Below are 8,964 nucleotides of genomic sequence, written 5' to 3'. Positions count from 1 at the left end.
ACACAAATAATCACCGCAAATGAAACAAGATACTCTTTTTTTGTATGCGACTTCCGTAAATGAAAAACAAAAGGTAATTTATACAAAAAAGATCAAACTTCTTCTTTAGCCAAAACACTTTCAAATCGAAACAAAACTTAGGAGGCTACCCAATCTCATTATCGGTCTCAGACGGTTATAAAGGTGATCATTTCAAGTAAAAGAATATATATTACTTTGCTTCTTTGTATTATTGTAAACTATAATAAAAGTATTGCTCCATCCCCCCTTTCTTAAAACTAAGATCAACCAGACATTGCAAACAATGCCTACTTATTAATCAGTATACCCAATAACTTCTCAAATTACCAGAAGTTTTTTCAATAAGATAGGTCAATTGATGAACAAAACAATAACCGCACTTCAAAGTAAATCCCTCAAAGTTTACCTTTTCAAGTTGTAAATATCCAAAACTATAAAATAGTAGATAACTGAAAACATAGCAAATCTAGAGAGCATAAGAGAAAAGGTCCCACGGAAACTCTTTGACAAGAAACAAAATGACAAAATGTATAATGGATCGTGAACTATCTCTAATCATCATTCTCATCATCATCATCTCTCCTGCAGCAGAGTTCAAATGCGATTCAATCCCTTTCTGTTTGGACAACTCTATCTTGATTCCACTTAAAGTATGGATCCCGTTGGATTTTTCTCTAAGATCTATTTTGACAAATCGATGCTCGGTGTGTGCGGGCGAATTGGGCATTGAGACATCGATCACCGAGATTTGTTTCATGCCACCGCGCTTAATAAGTCAAATCGCTTTCTACCCACAAAAGGCGGGGTTTGATAAACATAGGTGCTTTTCAAACAGCGGTCCATTCAGCAAAGAAAGTAGATGTCCCGGGTTGAATAAACTTCTTGCTTCTTCGATCCTACGATCTCACAAGGCAATGCAATGCAAAGCCGTATTCACTTACTTCCCTCCCCTGAAGAAGAGCGGGCTTGACAATCGGTCGGCCCGGGCTTCGATCCGAAGGTCTCCTCTCATCATATGTCGGCTTCTTCAAGTTGAACCTCTTGTGTGCCTTCCGAGCCTCTTTCTCCGATTTCTATCTTTGTTGGATCAAAGACGAATACTAGCATGTACCTTTCTCAGTATAGTTCTTCTATCCCATCAGCTTCAATGCCTTTCTTGATGTACTTTCGAGAAATGGGTCCGGTACTTCTCGGCTCATCCTCTATTAAGCGTCATCATATAAGCGCAACATGGCCACCATAGACATACTTTCGGTGAACCCCGCATCCAACTCCGCTTATTCTCTTTCTTAAATCCAAAGCAAATCTCTTGTCACTTTGGAGGAATGTCAAGCCCACCATCCAATGCACCCTTAAGTGCACCAGTTTGTTGTTCTAATAAGGCCTACATCAAGCAATGCACGGAAAGGCCTCCTGGAATCAGTGAGCTCAATAGAAAAATCTTCCCCAGTTGCCTCAACATTTCCCTCCTACTCCTCATCCATCTCGAGTGTTTTCAGGACACGACGAGCCAAGAGAAGGCCAGTGCAGTAAGCTGCAGAGTAATTGGTGAGACCAACATCAAGCCCATATCGGGGCAGTTCATGGGCATAAGCTGATGTAAGTATCATATCACCAGCAATACTAGTAGATACAATCTGAGTAATTATATCTTTGTTGGTAAACCGCACAACAAAACGATATTTGGGTGTCCCAGACTTGTTCTTGTCCCGGTTGATAAGACGGATCTGAGAGCCACGTGTCTGTCTTTCCAAACTCTCCTTCTCCTGAACTTGACTTGATAACGCTTAAAGTAAGCCCCCTCGACTTTGTGGGTTTGATGAACACCATGGTTGGGTTTTCGGATATGCTCTTTCTTCTGCTGCCGAGAAGAGAATGAGAGTGAGAGAAAACCAATACAAGTTGAGTGTAGGAACACCCAAATCCCCAATTTCTTATAGCCGATCGAAATAAAACGTAACCATGGCAACAGACCGATATGTGTGGCACAGAATATCTAGAAGTCAAAGACTCTACGACGAGAGTTTTACAAGACCAGTTTTTGTTCCCCGAGTATGCCCGGTTAGATCCTCGGCTTTGTTCCTAATGTTATTGAAATTGGGTCATCATTTTCTTCATGAAGAAAGCCAACAAGTAGCTTAAACGAGACTGCGATAGCAGTTCAAGCACAACCCTGCTCTAGCACCTCTTCCCAATTGAGTAGGAGTACTGAAACTTCAATCCAGAAAAATGGGTTTATTAAGGCTCAGCAGCATCTCACTAGCCATCCAAGATTAAACTCAAGTTTCGGAAGTGAAATATCCTACAGAAATGGTTTCTTACATGGATCACGGTTAGAATCTAACGCAATGCAGGATCGATCATCCTACTACTAAAACGTGACAACCTCGTTTTCACATTTTTGAACAAAGACACCAGAGTAGACAATATCTCAAAAGTCAAAACATAGACAAAGACTCAAAAGGCACCAAGAGTCAAAACAAAGAAGCACGCAGCTTGAATACAATCAAGCTTAGGAAATTAAAGGTCTATTATTCGTAACAACACTTCCATAGTTCCTTCTTGTCTCATAATAATCTATCAAAATGAACAGAAAAAAGGTCAATCAAAGATTTAAAATGATTTGGGTATCTTTTCTTTTAATCCTAATATATATTTAACAACTCCGATAGTTCAAGTTTGTGCAAAGACTCAAAGGGATGGTAAGAACCTGAGCTCAAGCTATTATAGAATGTTTAAGTAGTTACACTATTATAACGTAATAACCACAATGTATGTAGAAAGAAAAAAAAAAAAACAACAACAGCCAACAATAATAGGTTTGTTTCCTACAAGAAACTTAGATTCAAGAGAAATTTTTACAATAGTTGTTTAAGTAGTAGCACTAATATAACCAACCCTTGTAACGATCAAATAGGAACTCTAGCTTGCTCTAGACTTGGACACCACCTGGCACATGGTTAATAATAAAAACTGATATAAGTTATTTATGTGAATAGGTATACATAGTCTTTACTAGTCTAGATCATCGTACATACTTATCATTATTGTACTTGATTTTTAACCACACTAATACCGTGTGATGCAACTTTCCTTTTTGCATAAGTAATATAAGGTAACTTATATTCCAAAATTGGTGAAATCAGTGATAAAGGATACGAGGATTAAGCTGATGGCATTTGACATCAAGATGGAGAGAGGACCAGAAACGTAACAGTTCATGGATACTTGGAATGTTGATGATCAAATCGAGAGGAAGCAACAGAAATTATGCGGTTGGAACAAAGCGTAAGTGGCTGTAAATAATCTCAACACGATGGTCCTCTTCAAGGGATGTTGGGTGGATGGGTAGCGGCCATTCGCAATGAGGAAGAAGAAGTGGGCTGCGCAAGTCATGGAAAGGCCAAAAAGAAATCCATAGAGCTGATTGAGATGCAAGCGAAGGAGCGAGGGACTCCGATAAAGGCACTAAGGCACTAAGGCACGACATCAAAACGATCGTGGTGCAAATTGATTCCGGGACCATGATATTTTTCTTAACAAAGGGAAATCGTAACATGTGGCAAGCGAAAAAGTTGATAGGAGTATTATTATCTTAATCTTAACTACTATAGATTCACGATGTGAAATATACCAAGGATATTCGCGCAAGAGTGCCTCCATTCTCATGAGCTATTTCACTTGTCTTTGAACAACTTGTAACCCATTTGTTTGCTATTTATACAAATTACCCTTTAGAAAAAAAAAGTTTTAGTATGTTGTTTTATTAGTATTCACATCGAAAATTTTATCTAGTTGGCATCACAATTGTCAAGTGGTGCGCCACTCGACTTCTATTTGATATAAACAGTTTGATCAATCTACTGAATTACATTCTTAGGGTACAAAAGGAAAGTTTATTGAAACCAGTGTATATCGGGTTCCTGACTTGAACTCTAAGCAACTACTTAAATACTATTTGGACTCAAAGTTGCAAGTACTTGATATTAAGCTCAAAACCACTTCCAGAACTAACCAAGTTGCCATGAAATCTAAGCTAACTACTTAAACAAATATTTGGACTCAATGGCTTAACAATATGCATCCAGGAAGGTTTTTAACAGGGTGAAGATAACTACAGACTCTAAGAGACCAGCTCAGATTATAAAGAAAAAGAACATTCATAGACAAGAAACTAAGCATGTTTACGCATTCCTACGATACCATTTGGGCAAAATTAGCCACCTTTTGCATAAGTCGTGTTTTCCATGTCCGCATCTCGCATCCAACTACCTCTTCATCTCATCTATTTCATATGTCGCCTTTGCTCATCTTTCTCTTGTGCTTGCCTCTTAATCTCTTCAATCTCAAGTCGTCTTTCCTCCTCCTTCTCTTGTGCTACTCTTTGCATTTCAGCCAACCGGCTTTCCAGTCATTCACACGATTGTCTCAAGATAGTCGGAGCCAAAGTATCCGGGTTGGGGTTACACCTCGTCCCTTCAACCTCACACGCCCATGCCGCCTGGAGGCATCACTTCCTATAGATCTCATCCGAGAGGGTAGTTGTGTCCCATGTTCATCTATACCTGCTAGGTCTTTCATTTTGTGCTTCAGATTCCAAAAAAAAAAAAACACACAGGGATATTAAATACAGCCGAGTATGATATTTAAACCTGAAGCTATTACTAAGATGAAATTGTTACATACAATGTATTCTCTTGATTGATCATCAAGAGCGCGTCATGCGTTGTGAACTTGTGTGAGTCCTCAAAAAGATCTCCTAGGGAAGGGGGTGCTCCAGCCTCCCGACTCTAACCAAATATAAAGAAATTTATTAATTGTTAATCACTAGTCAAATTCAATGCAGCAAGAGGGAAAATAAAAATAATAAGCATATGTACCATTATCTCTTCAAACCGGGGAAAACTTATTCTTCCAAAGAAGATGCTTCGCTATTTGCTTAGCACGGTTAGCCCTGTTACGTTTAGAAATTGCCTATACAAAAAGATCTCCTAGTTAGTATTGTACCCTATAAAAATACTTAAGCTAAACATTACACTTTTTCTTACTTGATGCTCCGGAGTATCCCAAAACTCCATAAGTTGAACCCACTCCTGTTGCGATAGTTGCTCTGGCCTATGGCTTATACGTTCTTCATATGTGGCATAGCGGGTATAAAAGTTCCTTTTCCATTTACTCTTTTTGTTTCTGAATTCGTCCCCGGAAATCAGAGCCAAAGTGGGCTCCTTCCGGGTCTCATCAAGTTCCCATTTATCCTAAAACGAGAGACAAAAAGATCTACTAAGAAATGAAATAGACAGTTTTTTTTAAATTAGTGCAGGTGTGTGCAGATCCAAATGTCCATACCTTAATGTTATCCCATAACCACTCTTTGTTGCCTACATCTTGGAGCTCCCAATTTTTTGTCCAATCAAATCGATGTGATGTTGCCATTAATACTCCAAGAGATTCAGAGAACAAGCTTGGATGTTTCCGAGGTCCCACTGGTTGTCTGCCTTTCCATACCAATTCCAACTTTGAGCCATTTGGTTGGTCAAATACCTTAGGAAGGGTAGAAGTGCCCCTTACCCACTTTCCAGCTGTACACAAGCCCAAAGCTTCATTAATTAAACATAAGACAATAATGAACTAGAATGTTTAGTTAAACTTACCGCTCTCGTCACCATTAGGATCCTCTCGAAATCGTTTGACCATTGCACCTGTCTAAATCGTCACATAAAGTAATTAATCAAGTAAATCCATCAAGGAAGACACTAGATAATAACCACTCCCAAAACATAAAAAAAAAAAATAGCACAAAAAACGGGTTTGTTCCCACAAAAAAAAAAAAACAGCACAAAAAATGAGTTTGTTCCCACAAAAAAAAATAGCACAAAAAACTACATATAATCATCGTCACTGTCATTGTCTTCATCACAATCACTATCAATGTCTTCATCACAATCACTATCATTGATGAAGTCTTCATCACATTCGACACCGTCAATGATATCTTCATCAATAGTATCCGCAACAACTTCTACTCCATCAATCTCACTCCTAGTCCAACCGTAATGTCGTGTGTGCTGTCAACTATGTTATCCACATCGATCTTGCTGCATGCAAGACGTGTTATCTTCAGTCGACTCAACTACTGAACCCATATCATACAAGTCCCTTGGAAGCGTCTTTAACATAACTCGCCAATTATCATCCAAATTATCTTGGAGATAAAAAACTTGTTCAGCTTGAGATGCTAAAATAAATGGTTCACTCATAGCTAAGGTTCTGTAAAGTTCACGATGAGTGAACCCATATTCATCTATTTTCATTCCTGCTAGCGAAGTCATAACATCCCACCAATCACACTTGAACAGAAACACTCTATTCTCCTTGCAATAACGCAAACTCAACTATGTCATTCAACATACCATAATAACCCACACTACCGGTCACTGGTTCATGTCTTTTCAGCTTCAAAAAGCTTGGCGTTTCGCTTCCGATACAAAAACTCCACTATTTTGAGTTTTCCTTCATGACTCACGAGCTTTTGTGTGAAATCTGTATCCATTTGCAATACAGCCCTTGAAACAAGAAGCAAATCGACTAGGACCATATGCTAAACTTTTGAAGTTGCTTTCGTGACCAACTCCCCATCCTTTTTCATTTCTTTGGACCTATTCAGGATAAGGAGAAAAAAAATAATGTTGAACTTCAAGAACATAAGAAATCAGTAGCAAGTAGCTCCAATCAAAAGAAAGAAGACAAAAAATGGCTTCTTTTGCAACAAACAACATGGCGGAATATTGAACTTTTATTACAAGGTTTGAGGCTCGGACCTCTCGAACACACTCTATTTGAAGCGAAATATAAATTGTTGTACATGAGTAATTATTATAAGGTTTGAAATTTTGAATAGCCCTAATAACTTTACCACTATTGATAACACAACTAGATCAAGTAAAGTCATTATAGTAGATCGACATTAGATCAAGATATACTCTGAAGCAAAGAAAAAGAGCTATTACAACTAATTACTTTCGGTAATCTTGCAGAGACATTCTCTGCCTTCCACTATCCAGACCCAAAAGAAAAGGAAACAACTAATGCGAGGGAGGGGGGAGAGATTTACTAACAGCTTCCTATTTTTTTCCTTGTTCTTTGTGTTGGATAGACTAATTACCAATGCTCTAGGAACCTGCAGCTAAATTCCAAGTAGAACAAACATCCCTAAATAAGAAACTAAATCTAAACTGTACTAAACATCCTCTAAATATCCCTAAATCAGCTAAACATAAATATAAATAAAACAAGTAGAATCCTTCTTGAGGCATGTTACTAAACTGTGAAATCATATTGCTATCTACAAAACTACTTTGGAAAAAAAGTAAATAGAGTACATAAACTGATATACATAATCTAACTGCATACAATTAACACTTACTTGGTTTTCAAACCATTTACCAAACCGTTCATTATGAATACGGTCCACATTCCTAGCACTTGCCCTTGCCGAAGCTCATCCCTAATCACTTGTTTGTGTTTCCTCGTACAAAACATTATTGCATTTACTTACATAGGTTTATAAATAATATTTCTTTTAACTAAGGCACAATTTCAATAAAGTGGACTTACTCAATAAATGGTACCACTTCCTCACAATTGATTAGCACATACAAACGAGCTTGTTCCCACTCATCGTCTGTTAAAGTCCTAAATGTTTCTTTCCCTAAAGCACGACTGTATCCTGAAAAAATAGAAAACTGTCCATCCAATCCAACAACTCGGAACTCTTCATTCCTCCTTGTCCGGTTGAACTTAGTCTCCATCCCATCATCTAAGTAACTTGAGCAGAAAGTCAAGCATTCATCAACAAGATACCCTTCGGCAATGGATCCCTCTGGTTTACTCTTATTACAAACATACTTCTTCAAAGTGTACAAGTACCTGAATAAATATAAAAGATGACAAAATTTAAGTTCAAATTTTAACAAAATACAAACAAAAGTAACCATTACTATTATCTTTACTTACTGACCTTTCGATTGGGTACATCCATCGATAGTACACTGTCCAAATGAGCTTAGCTTGACCAGCTAAATGAATAGGCAAGTGCACCGTAACATCAAAAATGATGGAGGAAATATCATTTCCATTTTGCATAGTGTGACAGCAATATGGTACTCAAGACGTTCCAACTCTGCAACCCATAATACTTTTGAACACAACTGCTTGTAGAAATTAGAGAGTTCAACAAGAACTAATGTAACTTCCTTAGGTAAGATTCCATGTATTGCAACCGAAGCGATTGCTTTACTAGAACATGCCAATCATGGCTTTTTAGGCCAGGTATTTTGCATTCTTTCACCCTAACATGGCGATATATTTGATGAAAAATTATCCGAAACTTTAATACCTTTCAAGAATTGACAAAGCCTCTTCTTCTCATCAAGGACAAGGTAAAGGGAGCAGGGGGGATATAGTATTTGTTACCCTCTTTAGCTATCGGATGAAGTGACTTTCGCATACCCATTAACACCAAATCTTGTCTTAACTTCAGGTTATCCTTTGATTTCTTCTCTAAATTCAGCAGTGTCCCAAGCCAACTTTCACCGTTGTTCTTTTCAATGTGCATGACATCTAGATTATGGAGTAAACAAAGGTATTTCCAATATGGGAGCTCAAAAAATACACTAATCTTCTTCCAATTGTGTGGCAAAGAATTATCCTCTCGACTTCTCTTTTGTCCAATAACCTTATCACTATTCACCTTGCCAAATGTGATTTGGTCGAATCCATCTAATTGAGGAAGTACATCACTTCCAGTAAAGGGGCTTGGGGTAACTCCCATTTCTGTCTTGTTATCAAAAGAACTCTTATTCTTTCGATATCTATGATCAAGTGGCAGAAATTTACGACTTCCCATATAACATAACTTTTTCCCATTTTGCAACCATTTTGAGC

At 37.9% G+C, this 8,964-nt stretch overlaps 1 pseudogene; it reads right to left on the bottom strand.

Moving 5' to 3' along the window:
- Positions 1-917: 917 nt before the first annotated feature.
- Positions 918-1,851, bottom strand: LOC147492665 (large ribosomal subunit protein uL18y pseudogene; annotated as a pseudogene).
- Positions 1,852-8,964: the final 7,113 nt, after the last annotated feature.

Source organism: Coptis chinensis, chromosome 6 (assembly GCF_015680905.1).
Source record: "Coptis chinensis isolate HL-2020 chromosome 6, ASM1568090v1, whole genome shotgun sequence".
In the NCBI taxonomy this organism is placed as follows: domain Eukaryota; kingdom Viridiplantae; phylum Streptophyta; class Magnoliopsida; order Ranunculales; family Ranunculaceae; genus Coptis; species Coptis chinensis.
The sequence above is the reverse complement of the archived record's forward strand: the minus strand, read 5'-3'. Positions and strand labels throughout refer to the sequence as shown.